We start from the raw sequence: 15,192 nt of genomic DNA on the forward strand, positions 1-15,192 counted from the left end.
CAGGGATTGTGTAATCTGAGCCATACATCTAGAAGTGAGTGATAACTGATCTGTTCAGCTGAAAACTAAGACAAACATAGAAGTATTTCCTTAAAAAGTGAAAGTAGAAATATATGCTGTCTGCTCAGGGTGGCCCTAAAGGACAGTGGAGGGGAGAAATCTCCCCCAAAGGAAACACTGCATTTCATTGTCTTTTTTTCTGAAATCAACTGTAAATTGCATAACAAGTGGCTCATGCTACCAGCAGGCAGATTCTTGCTGTACTACTAGCCACCCCCCGACACACACTATACTCCCCATCAATCCATATCTACGTTCTCACAGAAAACTCCCTAAGACAAGTTGACTGAGAAGGGAAGAATACAAGTCTGCTTTACAGATTGTTCATACCAACAATAAGTGAACTGTTACTGTGTTGTAGTCTACTCAGTGCGGCCCTAAAAAACAGTGGAGGGGAGAAATCTCCCCCAAAAGAAACACTACATTTCACTGTCCTTTTTCCCTAGAAGAAGAGAAATGGCCTAAGGCGCAGTTCCAAACTAAGTCATAAGTCATTGGCTAGTAGTTTGGTAAACAATTAGGAAATTGGAGAGAGGGATACTGAACAATTGGTGACAGAAATAATTGAGAATAAGCCTAATATATTTGTGTTCTATATAAATACTCCTCAAGCAAGCTTGTGTATGTTTTTCTGTCTGTTTATTTGTTTGACTTTTTATTGAGGTATAGTTAATGTACAATATTTTATAAGTTTCAGGTGTACAACATAGTGATTAACAATTTTTAAAGGTTATACTCCATTTATAGTTATTATAAAATATTGGCTATTTTGGGGGCTTGGCTGTACAATATATCCTTGTAGTTTATTTATTTTATACATAATAGTTTGTACCTCTTACTCCCATATCGCTATCTTGCCCCTCCCCGCTAACCTCACCCCACTGGTAATTACTAGTTTGTTTTCTGTATCTATGAATCTGTTTCTGTTTGGTTATATTCACTAGCTTGTTGTATTTTTTAGATTCTGCATATAAGTGGTATCATGTAGTATTTGTCTTTCTCTGTCTGATTTGTTTTACTTAGCATAATATCCTCCAAGTCCATTCATGTTGTTGCAAATAGCAAAATTTCATTCTTTTTCTTATGGCTGGGTAAGCATTCTATCGTATCTGTACACCACATCTTTTTGCATTCATCTGTTGATGGACACTTAGGTTGCTTTCATATCTCAGCTGTTGTAAATAATGCTGCTAGGAACATTGGGATGCATGTATCAGTGCTTTTGGTTTTCTTTGTATACTCAGGAGTGGCATTGCTGGGTCATTTGGTAGTTCTATTTTTCGTTTTTGAGAAACCTCCATACTGTTTTCCATAGTGGCTACACCAATTTACATTCCTACCATCAGTGTACAAGGGTTCCCTTTTTTCCACATCCTTGCCAACATTTGTTATTTGTGTTCTTTTCGATGATAGCCATTCTGATAGGTATGAGGTGATATAATTCCCCCTGATTTTGGATGCTTACTTTTGGATATATTGCCCACAATAAACTTACTAGTTTAAAACAAATGATAAAGCATCATTATCACTTTTTTTATTCATTCTAAAAAGAGTATTTGAATTTACAATGCCAAGGGCAGCAAACAAGAATGCCAATTTCAACATATCCTCAAGAGCACTGGGTCATACTGCCTATTTCTGTCTATCTTTATTTCTACCTGTCTATCCATGTATTTCTTTATCACCTATCTTTATATTATCTATCTATAATTGGACAGGCAAAAAGTTGTCTCAGTGTTGTTCTCAGTCATTAATTTAATCATATTTATTGACAATCTGCTATGTTTCAAAAATTGTTCTTGGCATTATTGAAGTTGGATTTCTTTGAGCTATAAGATTTTAAATGCTCCACGTTTATTTTTTACTAACTGTATTTTCTCCTTGAATCTGACAATCATGTTTTTCCTTTTGTTGTTGACAATCATGTTACTGTAAATCTGGATCTGTTCTGGCTGATTCAATAAAGTAACAGTCATTACTATTAGAGTAATAGTCTCCCCTGGGCAGAGAGGGGATCCATGTGATCTTAGAATCAATAAACAAGAAAAGGAATGATGGTTCAGTCAGACACTAGGTTTTAGAAAAATAATTTCAAAGGTTTAGAGGAAATACAGCATGATTCCATGGCCTCTCACTGATACCTGCTTCTACAGGGACTAGTGCAGTTCTGAATACATAGTAGGTCTTTGGCAAATATGTCATTTACCTTCTTTGTAACTCTCTGTGAACCTCCTTTACCCTGTCTGAATTTCACTTTCTTCAGCCATACACTGTGGACAAAAATAAGACCTGCCTCAAGACGAAGCTTCAAGGAGAAAATAGGAGAATTTGTTTCATCATCTGAACAGCACTTTAGGAATAAGAGGGATGAATAGTAGGAAGTTGTGTTCACGTTTTCATTCTCAAATAAAATGCTGAAAATACTTTATAATGCTTGAAAGCCTCGCCAGTTTTCTAACTGGAATTTTTCTATTGAATAAAGTAGACAGTCTGCATGGTGGAAGATTAGACATTCTCTTGGAGTGAATTTTTTTTAAAGGTGTATTCATTTTGAATAGAAAAAAATGAAGCTAGTAAACATTTTAATTTTCCTTGAGTTTGACCTCATACAAGAAGATGTTCCATCATGGACCAAATTTATAATGTTCTCTGAGAATAACACAGTGAATTACTGGCAAGACAAAGTTTCACAAGGCCCCACCAGATACTGGGGAATTTGAAACAGTAAAAGACTAAGCAATAATTTAATCGGATTCCATCAAGTAACATGGTCTAGAATGAACAACTAATTGGTCATTATGTATTATGCTTTTATTATGATTTTGTTAAGGATTTTTATGAAGGAGGTTGGTCTACAATTTTCTTTCCCTGCAATGTCTTTGTTAGATATCACAGTTATGCTGCCCTCATAAAACAAATATGGAAGTGTGCTTTATCGATTTTTGGGGAAAAAATTAGGTGAGATTGGTATTATGTCTTCCTTAAATTTGAGAGAACTCACCATGAAAACCATCTGGGCCTAAAATTTTCTTTATGTGGGAGTTTCTGATGTATAATTCAATTTTTCTGATGAATGTAAGGCATTTGTATTTCCTGTCTCACCTGGAATCAGATCTGTGTCTTGTGTGTCAGTCAGTTGTCTGTTTTTAAGGACTTTGTCAATTTCACCTATAATGCTAAATTCATTCACATGAAGTTTTTCATAAGGTCTGAAACCATTTTGGTTTCTGTAATATCTGGAGTAATATTCTATTTTTCAATCCTAATACCAGAAGTTTGTGATTTCTCTCTCCTTTATCTTCATCAATGTTGCTAGAGTTTATTATATCTTTTAAAAAATCCCAACTCCTAGTTTTGCAAAAATTTTTGATTATGTCTCTTTTCTATTTCTTTGATTTCTGCTTATTATTTCTTCCAACTATGAATTTAATTTTACCTTTTTCTAAATTCTTAAAATAGTCTTATGATAATATTAAGATATTCGCAATGGCTTCTTAAGGTGGAAAATTAGGTCATTAATATTAAGCCTCTCTTTCTTTCTAATATAAGCATTTAAAGGTATAAATTTCCCTCTGAGTACTGTATTAGCTGCATGCCACCAATTTTGATAAGTTGTATGTTCATCAGCATTTGGTTTAAAATATTTTCTAATTAATGATTTCTTCTATGATCTATGTGTTATTCAGAAGTTGATTAATTTTCAAATATTGGAACTTTTCTAGAAATCTTACTGATTTCCAATTTAATTCCATATAGTCACAGAATATAATTAATTACCAGTGCTGCCTAGTCCTTTGAACTTCATTGAGACTTATTTTATTATCCAGTGTGATCTGTGCTGGTTCATAGTTCAGGTGCACTTTTAAAGAATGTGGATTCTGTACTTGTATTATATGTTCTGTAAATGTCTATGAGGTAAAATGATTCATGGTTACTTTTATATGTTAACTTGATTGGGCTAAGGAATGCCCAAGTACCTGGTAAAACATTAATTCTGGGTGTGTCTGTGAAGATGTCTCAGGAAGAGGTTAGCGCTGAATCAGCAGACTGAGTAAAGAAAATCATCCTCACCAATACAGATGGGCATCATCCAATCCTTTCGGAATCTGAATAGAACAAAAAGGTGGAGGAAAGGTGAATTTGTTCTCTCTGTTTGAGCTGAGATAACCTTCTCTCCTGCCCTCAAATATCTGGGCTCCTGGTTTTCAGGCTTTCTGTCTCAGGCAGGAACTTACACCATCAGCCACCATCACCCCCAACTTCCCTCTTACCCATTCTCAGGCCTTTGTACTTGGGCAAATTACATGACCAGCTTTATTAGTTCTCTGGCTTGTGATAGCAGATCATGGGACTTCCTGATCTCTGTAACGATATGAGCCAATTCCTGTAATGAATAACCTATTGGTTCTGCTTTTCTGGAGAACCCTGACTAATTCAATAGTATTATTTATATTTTCTCTTTTCTTAACTGTGATTATTTTTGCTTAATTATTATAATTACTGGGACAGATGTGTTACATTTTCCAAATGCAGTTGTGGTTTTTGCCTCTCTCTCTCTTTTTATCTATCAGTTACTGCTTTATTTTTGTCAAAACTCAGTTTTTAAGCATATACACATTGAAATTAATTCCTCCTGATGTATTCACCCTTGTGACTATCATAGAGCAATTCAGCTGTATTTTAAATAGTACTTGCATGATACATAATTTTTCATCCTTTATACTTTCAAGCTTTTTGTGCTTTTTTAGTTAAAATGTATCTTTTAGTGACAGCATTTAGTTGGATCTTGCTGCTTTATACAAATCAACACTGTCTTTTAATTGGAAAACATAGTCCATTTACCTTTAATGCAACTATTGATATGGTTAGGTCTGCCATTTTGTGCCTTTTCTCATATGATTTTGTTGTTGTTGCTTATCCATTTCTTCTTTCCTGTCTTCTTTTGAGTTAATCAGTTTTAATATTCCATTTTTATTTCTTTCCTGGCTCTTCAGTATATTTCCTTGCAATTTTTTAGTGGTTGCTCTAGGAATTACAGTATCTATCTTTAAGTTATTACAACTATGTAAAGTCAATATTGAACTACTTCATATAAAGTATATAGAAACCTTGTAACAGTGTCATTCAGTTTACCACCCCATATTCTCTGTGCTGTTTTTGGATGTATATACAAACAGAGCTATATCTATATATAGCTATATCTATAGTGATAGGTAGATACAGATACATATCCAAAATTAATTTAATTTTGGTTTTATATCATCATACATCTTTTAAAGCAGTAGTACTCCACCAAGGGCAATTTTGCCTCCCAGGAGACATTTAGCAATACCTAGAGATAGTTTTTATTTTCGCAACTGTGGGGGGAATGCTGCTGACAACTAGTGGACAGAGGCCAAGGATGCTGCTGAAAGTCTTACACTGTGCAGGACAGTCCCTCCATACAAAGAATTATCCATTTATATATATATATATATATATAATATAAATTATCCATTTATATTCACACTTAAAGTGTTAAACTTTCTAGGATCATACAAGGTACTTATTAGCTGATGATCAATCACTGAGTTTGCTGAGTGATTTGATTATGTTGTGTGGTTCCACATGAGAAATTCAAAGACAACTAGAAAGAAACCAGAGTTCCATACAAGGGAATCTCAATAGTCTATCAACTGTCTTCTTTCTCCTCTCTCTCTCCTGGTGTGAAAATATCATCTGAGTAATCATTGTTAGGTTATCTTCATTTAGGAGGAGTAAAGGAGGAAGGTACACACAAAAATCTAGCAAATTATGCTTGCATATTAAGTAAATCTTAATAAATTAAACCCTTTTGTACACAATTATTATACATTTCTGAAAGTACAATGTGTACTTCCTTTTTCAATTGATACCTATCAGTTTTATTAGACACACTGATAAAATGATAACGAACTCAATTTTAGCAAAGAGCACAGGATTTCAAATAAGACCTGGATGTGAATCTCTGGATCTGTCACTTCCCAAATTCACAGTACTGTCCTACCAGCTCTCTTCCAAGCCTCTTATTATCTTTTTTTTCTTCTCTGTAAAATGGAGATAGTATCTATTTCATAAGGTGGTTGAGAAACATCTTGTACCTAGTCTATCATAAAAGAAAGAATTTAGCCAGTCCAAGGCTTTGTTCTAGCTTGGGAATCTGGTTTGTCAGCCCTGTGACTTGGCTCCTATGCATGAAGATACATCCCTAGGAAACTGCAGTCTGTGCTGAGCTATCTACTACAGGCAATTGAACCCATGTCCCTGGAGACACAGATCAGCGCTACTGAGATAAGGTCCAGATGCATTCTGTCACAGATCACTCATTTCAATTAAACCTGCAGTGAGCAGGGGCAATAGTGAAGGGTGGCCACTGCATCTTTCCCCATGTTCCCAGGGAAATGCATTGAGTTCAGTCCTGGAAGTAGTTGGATAAACTGCAACTTGCAGCAAGTCAACTCCTTATCGAGATGTCACCAAGTCCTACAGCTCACACACCTTCTGAATTGCTCAAGGAAGGCTAGGTTTACTGGGCATTCCGAAATTCAAACAGGAACAAAGGCTTTTGGTCCAGGCAGTAAGCCCTCTATTTTACAGACAGCCTCAAAATTGGCAGCAGTTCTAAAGTCACTTTCACACCAGTTCCAAAGGCTGACTGGAGGGGCCTTCTCTAGTCCTGGGAGAACCATCAAATCGAAACACACTTGCACACACAAGCACATGCGCTCAAACAAATGGCATATCTTCCACTTCGTACCTTGCTGGCCACAGCTGCCGTCCCGACAGGGTATTCAATCACGCAAATGTCTTCTGTTTGAAGGCTGTTTCCACCTCCAGTCAGGCAGGTTGTTTTTAGCACATCTGACAAAATAGGCCAGATCTGCACAGCAACCTTTGAGAGGAAGTGCAACAAAAGACATCCAGCTGTGCCGAATTAAAAGGTCTTCATTCATCACCTTCCATCAGTCAAAAAGCAAAAGGACGCTGACGTTATTTGTAAGAAATTTAAGGGTGTTATTATTCACCTGTAATTAAAAAGAATGGTTTGATTTGGCTTACAGCCTGGAGGAGAATGAATGCTTTTATTTTGCCAGGTTATGAATTTTTCCAAGTCATGAATAGGCTCTGAAAATGAGGCAATGAGACGGAGGAACTTCATAAAGTAGAATTTTCCTCAACCTGTATTCATTTGTTTTTTTTAAATTCAGTGTTTCTTTACCTTTGCTCTTCTGCTTTGGAGAAGTGCTCCCAGAGAATAGAAATCAAGTATATTTTGAGCCCATCAACATGAAAAAGTCCACGTAAAAGGTTTTAGATGTGCCAAGAAGACCAAATCTGAGGATGTTTATTACAGATGCATGAAGTTACTTTTCTCAGATACACTATTCAGAAAGAGTGGACAAGTAAGGATTTCTGTGGTATACGGTGAAAAAATACCCACAGTAACAAAACTAGAGATAGTCTTTAAATATTTTTATGCATCCAGAGTCCTGGAAGATGGATGTAAGGATTTGCCAAGCAATTTTTTAAAGTAAGTTCTTCTTCGACCATGCTTTTTATTCCTGGAAGTGTTTAAGGCAACTGGCAGACACATTAAAACACAGTGTTAATATTAATTGAATGAGAAAAAGGAAAAGCAAAGCAGGAAATAACAGATGAAGCTGGGATTGAGATATTTGTGCCAAATAAGTGTGTATCAAGTCCCTATGTAAGCCACCCATGCAGCTCTGAGTCTTCTAGCAGCCAGTGCAAAGAGGGATCTAAGATCAGTTGCCTGATGTGTAATGCCTACAAGATTAAAACAGGAGAGGCACACGTATTTCTCAAGCATGCTAATTAGCATGGTCTGACAGGCCGAGGCTTTGGAGGCTGGGGAATAGTTCCCAAAACTGTGTACTGGGAAAGTGAGAAATTTTCAGTAGCAATTACTTTTTTTTTGTATTTCCAGAGTATTCATATTTTTATTCTGATATCAATAAATCCAAAAACAAAATTTTCTTTAGGATTGGCAAAGTTGCTGTTGGAAATTAATAGAGTAGGTGGCCTGGAGGCAGTTCTTGGCCAACAGGAACAGCATGTGGGGACAGTGTCAGGAAAGGGCTTGGGAGACCAGTAATTTGGGGTTTTACTGCATCCCATCACTCTGAGCAATGTACACTGAAGTGCAGGGAGGGAAAGGATGGGGCCACTGAAATTGAAGCTGCTTGGATGCCCTGTTTAATATTTGGTATTTTGAAAACACTTTACACTTGCCAGTAAGTAAATCCAGATGGGATTCAAATAAGTTTAGCCAGTATTATTATCCTGGCTTGCTGATGTGGAGAGTCAGGTCTGACTGATTTGCCCAAGGACTTTCAGTTCCTACAGAGCCACCATACAGCCTTTTACCACTTCCTGTATATCCAGTGGGCCAAAGAGAGTCCTGGAAGAAAACAGAGACTCATATTTCCTGTTCTTGGCTCAGCCCAGCAGGTCAAAGAAGCTTCTAAACAAAGGGAAAATGTCTATCCTTGTAACTTGGCTGGTTTCTTTTTCAGTGATTTCTTACAAACCTGCCCATGGCCAGTTTTTTTCAGACCTACTGCCTAATTTCTATTAGGCCATTTTTATTAGTCTCAGGTTATTTTTCTGAATAGTTACGAATAACAACTTTTCCCAATTTACCCGTAAGGAAGAGAGCTGTGTGAGAATCTGGAACTGAGAATAGAACATACATTAAGTTTGCATAGATGTATCCTCATTTCTAAGCAAAACCAAAATTGTTAAAATTTTCTGCTATATCCAAGTTGGACATTATACATTTATTCACTGAAGTAAGCTTCCCAAACTTTCCTGATGAGGAAAATCATCTCATTCGGGCTGATTGTTAAAAAAAAAAAAAAAAAAAAAACCAGATTCCCCAGCCCCACTCAGACTTGGCTGAATAAGAATCTTTCAAAAAGATCTAGTATGGGAAATTATGCCATCAAAGGCTCTGGACCCTCATGAATCCTGAATTCAAATCTCATTTCTTCCACTTAATAGCTGTGTGACCTTGGGCAATTAGCTTACCTTCTCTGTCCTTCTGTTTCTTCATAGTGAAATGTGAAATGATGATCTACTCCTTGAAAAACTCCAGATTTAAAGGCAATTTAGTAAAGAAGGACCCAGCAAAGAAAATCTAGGAGGAGCCCAAGATAGTCTTGGAATCAGTCTATTTCTTAAAAATTGAGTAGTGTTAAGAAAAACTGCCTTCCTTCCAGTTAGATTCATTTCAGCCCTAAGAATGAGACTGTAATTTTCCAAAGAAGGATGCATTCTCAGCCTACTTGTAGATATCTAGAAGGAAGCGACCATCAATCCTGATCACACCAAAACTTGAGTACAATTTAGAAAGTATGAAATAAATAAGCCACTCTAGCATTTTATACTCCCCATGATTCCACATATTTCCAATCTTAAATCCAAACATTAACCTAACAGCGGAACTTTATGAAATGTTTTAAGAAGCTCATTTCTAAGTAACTCACCAAATATCAGAAAAGACATCATTTGTTCCCCATGAAAAGAATCTTCTACTCAAATGAACTACAAAATGATCTTAAGTTAAAACTGTCACAGAAATGACGTGCTCAAGAAGTCAGAGGCAGGCTCTTGATCAGATGACTAATCAGTGGGAACACTGGGGAAACATATCAAAATGAATAATAGAGCCAAAATACATAAATAACGCCTGCCTTTCTTAACACTTCGCTGAAGCTGGTTGTTGACAAGCCAGATGGCAGAGGTCATTAGTGCCTTTTGGCTCTGGTGTCCCTGCTGAAGAAACTCAGGACTGGAAACTCCGGACTGGAATAGGACCACTATTGTTAGGGCCCCTCAAAGCACAGTACACTGAAAGGCCCTCCTGGTAGCTGGGGAACAATGCCTGAAAATTCTTTTGTTATTCTGCAATGCCTCAAAATTCATTAAGCCTCATCCTCTTTCACCCAAAGGCACTTTGGGGACTTAATTAAGTTATTGTTTGCAGATGTGGGATAAATTCAGTCACATCACAAAAGAAAGAAATTCAGTTCCAAATGTTAACACACACCTCCCTCTAAATGGTAAATCAAGATTCAAGTTGTGTCTGGAAACAGTAATGTAACAGTCGGTCTCTTTCTGAATAAAGGGGCCAAAAGAATATTTTTTAAAGGGGAAATCTATAAGCTGTTAATCTTATTTTGCATCTTGCTTACCCAAATCTGATGATTTATGTTTAATGTTTAAAAACAGTTAATGCTCTCACGTAATTACTGACAGAGTATCGGTCATTTTAGGTGAAAGAAAGTTTAATACTAAAGATAAAACTTGTGATCAGGGCTCTCTTGCTTCTATCTTCATGAAGCCTGTCCCCTAAAAGCAAGCAAGCCCTACTCCATGGAATGTCCTCCAGAAGCTCCAGTGGTCAGTGAAGATTTTGCTGCTAGAAAGCTCTAAAATGGATTGAATCATGAAATTATGATAAAGGCTCTTACTCCTTTTATCGAGTTAGTCACAAAATCTATCACCCTTATTTGAGAGAAGTCATTACTTGGGTCTTGAAAAATCTCATGACATGATTAGAGCTCATGTAAGTCACAAATCCAGAGCAATATGGGACCTTGGAATAGGAAGTGATTCTTGGGTCCATATAGGCCTCCTGAATCCCAGGTTATTCTTTCCCTGTTCCCTCTCTTGGCTCCAAAGGCAAGTCAAAGCAACAGTAAACAGTGCCTCCTGCCTAGAGCTGGCACTGAAAGTGTCCCACAGACATTATTGAAAAACATGGCAAACACAGCCCGCAGTGGCTCTGCCCCTTAATTTCTGTACATGAAATCTCTCTTTATATATCCCATGCCTTGATCTAAAAACCCACCTATGTTTGCAGAGTCTTGTGCCTTTACTGACACCTGCTCCTTCACTTAAGGCCACCACCTCTATAGATATCGAGGTAAAATTTGCCTGTGAAAAAGTATCACTTACCATAAGCTGCAGTGATATTTCAGAGGAAAATCTCACAAGGCTTATGCCTAAATCCTAAAGCCACCTGAAAACCCAGCCACACTCCACAATAGGCCACGGTACACATGGTACACTAACTTGCTCAGAGTCTCCTACTAAAATCCAAGGCCCAAAGCCTCACCTATCCTGTGTCTCTTCATATGTGTTTTTGTCTGAAAATAACATACCTTGTCTTCTGTTACACAAAGTTCCCAGTGAAAGAAACAAATATGCCAAGATGGGGGGTAGGGGGATGGTGGCCTGACAGAGGGCATCCTTCTCATCCACCAAGATTCTGTGCCTTTGGTGAAATAAGACAAAGGAGTTGGCTGAGGAAAGCCTAAACTCTCATCTTATGCATGTTAAGCTGGAGGAGGTCACTTGGTGAGGCAACCTGACTGCTTTGGTCTTGGAAAAGTTACCCAAGGGAGATTTTGAAATTTGCAGAGCAAACAAACTTATCCAGGTCATTGCCTCTCTCTGGACTGGGTGGAGAGAAAAGGAGAAATAAGATACCAGGCCCTCACTCACAAGAATCTAATAGATCAGCCCCATTCCACCAAGAAACAGTGCACCAGTGACAGATACCTGACAATCAAATAAACCCTTTCACTTCCCTGGGAGGAGTAGAGTTGGGCTAAGGGACTAACGGATGCTCCTCCAAAGGGATGGAAACATTAGCATCAGAGTGTAGTGTTTCTACGCAAATTCTTAAGACACATAAAAACAGTACTTTTGATTAATTAGAAAATTAGTTCTGTAATGTATTGTATTTTTGCTTTTTCCAGAGCATCTAAGAAGCTTACAGCTAAGCGTATTTGCTCAAGTATAATGGTTTGCTCTAGCTATTTGTACTTAAATACAAATAATTCATCAAAAAATAAATTCAGAATCATTCCTTTGCTTTACAAAATTTAAGCCTTCCATGTTTCAGGGAATTATAAGACTTGTTTAGACTGAGTTAGCAATCAAATGTGATTTACCATGATGGCATATTGCAGGAAAATCCTTCAGGAACATAAGTATTTTGTCAATACAATGTAGCCCACTGATTTTACAAAAATACTATCGATAACTGCTAAAAATAAATAGGTGCATACTTTTTTTTTAAAATTTAGGCTTTGTGTTGTCATTCATCAGGGCTACAGATGTAAAGAAAGTAGGATGGGATGATCAATAGCCATTAGTTAAAAGCTAAATCAGTTTCAAAAGTGTTTTCTGATGTGAAATATCAGCAAAACTTCTTCAGAAATTATTAAAAAAAACACAGGTGAATTAAAGATACAAAGGACCTCCTTCCCTATCAGGGTTTTTACATAGCAATAAGCTCATTCCCTTCTGAGAATGACTGGAAATTATTTGACTAAAATCAGTGATAAAAAGAGAAGGAATGAGAAGGAAATAGCCTTGAAATAAGTATATTTTATTTAAGTCCTTTGTGTTGGCCAAATGTCAGTGTGGATAGCAATATTTAGTCTCTCTAAGATTCTTCACAGTTTGATCCACTGACACCATGGTTTTCTTAATTTCCTGACCAGCGGCATTGCGTGTGATCGCTCTGCATGGCCAACAGCTGGTGCCTTTAACCCAGCAGATGTTTTTGTGTCTCAGTTGTAATCATCATACAGACAGGGTCCAGGATTTTGTTTTCCTTCACACCCTTCTCCCACATGCAGAAACTTCCTTCAGAAGACAAAGGGAGTGTGCATAAAAACACACCACAGGGTGTGGATGAGTTTAATAAACTCAGTCTCCGGTGTATAAAGGGCCTAACTCTTTCCTACCAGAGTGGGATTATACAACATCTATTGAAGTAATTTGAAATGGTTCCTGTAAGACCAAAACTCACAGCCAACGAAATCACATAATCATAGAATATTGAACTTGGATGGGACCAGTATAGTGTGTGTCAAAACTGAGTAATATACGGGCACTTTTAAAGGAAAAAGTTATTTAAGTTCACACTCCACCCCCCATGTTGATTTAAACTATTTTTGTTATAATGGAACTAAATATGTGCATAAAGAATGTGTACACCATAAAGCAATGTAAGAACTTCTCGTGCCTTTGGTTTCTTCAACTTCTGACTGGGACAGAGACTATCATGCCACTTACTATAAGTAGTAATGATCTTTCAAGGTGAGAGTTATGCCAAGGTGTCAGCATGCCCACCACAGCTAGATCAACTGGACCCTCGTGCTACAGGTTCTCTTGTCCTCCAACGGACCAGCCTGATTGTTCACATAGTGCAGTTTTAAGCCCAGTGAGAGATACCCCCAATAGACAAATGCTTTTTAAGCCTCTATTTGCTCGTGCCCCATGGACCAAAGCCAGTCACAAGGCCAGTCCACATTCAACACAGTGAAGAAAGGCTCCGCTTCTTACTGGGAAGACTTGCATGTATTGTCACTGTTTTGCCATTTACCACACCCACAATGTTTCTCTACCCATGTTCTTTCAATTTAACACTTAAATATCTCTCAAATTCATCCATTTCATTCTTCAGGGAGATTCCTCAGAATAAACTACCATCATCTCCCATAGGACTACTGTGGCAGCTTTCTAACTGGACTCCCTTTAACTGTACTTACTGCTGTAACAAGAATGCCGCTAAGCAATTTTATTTTAAAGCATAGGTATTATTAAAACCTTTGAAAGGCTTTCAATGATGTAAGGATAAAAACTCAAGTCCTTATTATGGCCTATAAGGCCCTCCGTGGTCTAGTTCACACACCTCAAATATATATGGCTTCCCATAAGAGTGAGTGAAAACATGTACAGTAACAGGAGGGTGGGTGACTAGATGCCTGATCTAGTCTGAAAAGGTCTCTCAAGAAAGGAAATTCAGGCTGAGGTTTGAAAGATCTGTAAAAGGTGACTGGAATGAGTTGGGGAGAGGGGATGAATGTTTATATCAGTTGCAATTTCACATCTATTTCTATGATTTGTTATTGTTTGAAGGCTGAGATCACATCTGTTTTTAACACCATTAAATTCCTGGTGCCTATCAAAGTGACAGGCAAATGCTTTAGGTAGTAAAAAAACTTTAAGACAACAAGATTACATTTTGGATACCTAAGCAAAGAGTAAAATTTTAGATTTATATGAACATCACAATATTTTAGAATCATACTTCATTAATGTTTGAAACCATTATGTTTAAGACATATAACATGTGTTTCTGGGAGTGATAACGGAAATGAGGAAATTTGGGTTCTAGGACTAATGCAGCCATTGCTCATCAGTTAAACATTCTTGGTCTCAGTTTCCTCACAGAAAGTGAGAAAGTCTGTGAACATGGCATCTAAATTTCTTTCCAACATTCTAACATTATGTGATGCTGATTCTGAGATTTAAAAATAAGCAGAAAATCTTAGCATAGGTTTAAGCTCCAGTCAGAAGTGAACACATCATACATTTGCTTATCTTAATTTGTTTTATATTTATAATGTGTATTCAATTTAAGTAGCTAGAGAATATAATTAAAATAAAGATCAAATTGCTCAAAATGTTAAATATAGACTTTTTTAAAAACCTAGACAAAATAAAAAATAAAGCATAGAGTAAGCATACAATATGTAAACAATAGAATGAAATAAAATTAAATAGCAATCCTCTCAGCAGCTAATAGATTAACTCCCCTAAATTTGTGAACTACTTAGATGCCTCACATTCGGAAACAGGCTGAATTTCAACAGATTTTAACACATGGGACCTGCTTATGAAGCATCTGGAAAAATCCTAAAATCAAAACATGCACTTCAGCAGGACAATTTCAAAAGAGTATAACCCAGAGGCTATGTCCCCCAAGCTGAGTGTGGCAGGAAATAGTTGGGCCCCCGCATGTCAGGGCAAAATTTCTGCAGCACTTCTCAATAGGACATTTAAAAAGAGAAAAGCAAAGAGGCAACACAGCAGTAGGTATTTTTTTTAATACATTTCAGATTTTGCTCAAACAAAAACAACATATGGGGTTCTGAAGTAATTCTATAATGAATCAAATAAGAGATTTTGAACCTCTTGATACCCAGAGTAATGGATTTTATTCTCATGAGTCTGTGAGACTTCTGGGGTAAGCTCTAGTTTACTAAGGAATGTACCTGACTTAGGGCA

At 37.0% G+C, this 15,192-nt stretch overlaps 2 long non-coding RNA genes across 2 annotated transcripts in view; one reads left to right on the forward strand and one right to left on the reverse strand.

Moving 5' to 3' along the window:
• Positions 1–9,630, reverse strand: part of LOC140685734 (uncharacterized) — a 135,002-nt gene extending 125,372 nt beyond the window's left edge. The window contains exons 1-2 of the long non-coding RNA XR_012059094.1: positions 9,588–9,630; positions 6,836–7,103 (exon numbers count right to left, since the gene is read on the reverse strand). This is a non-coding gene — a long non-coding RNA (uncharacterized lncRNA). The remainder of the gene's footprint in view (positions 1–6,835; positions 7,104–9,587) is intronic.
• LOC140685735 (uncharacterized) overlaps positions 1–15,192 on the forward strand; it is a 280,125-nt gene that overhangs the window by 151,518 nt on the left and 113,415 nt on the right. The gene's annotated exons all lie outside the window — the stretch shown is intronic.

This window comes from Vicugna pacos, chromosome 2 (genome assembly GCF_048564905.1).
Source record: "Vicugna pacos chromosome 2, VicPac4, whole genome shotgun sequence".
Lineage (NCBI taxonomy): Eukaryota > Metazoa > Chordata > Mammalia > Artiodactyla > Camelidae > Vicugna > Vicugna pacos.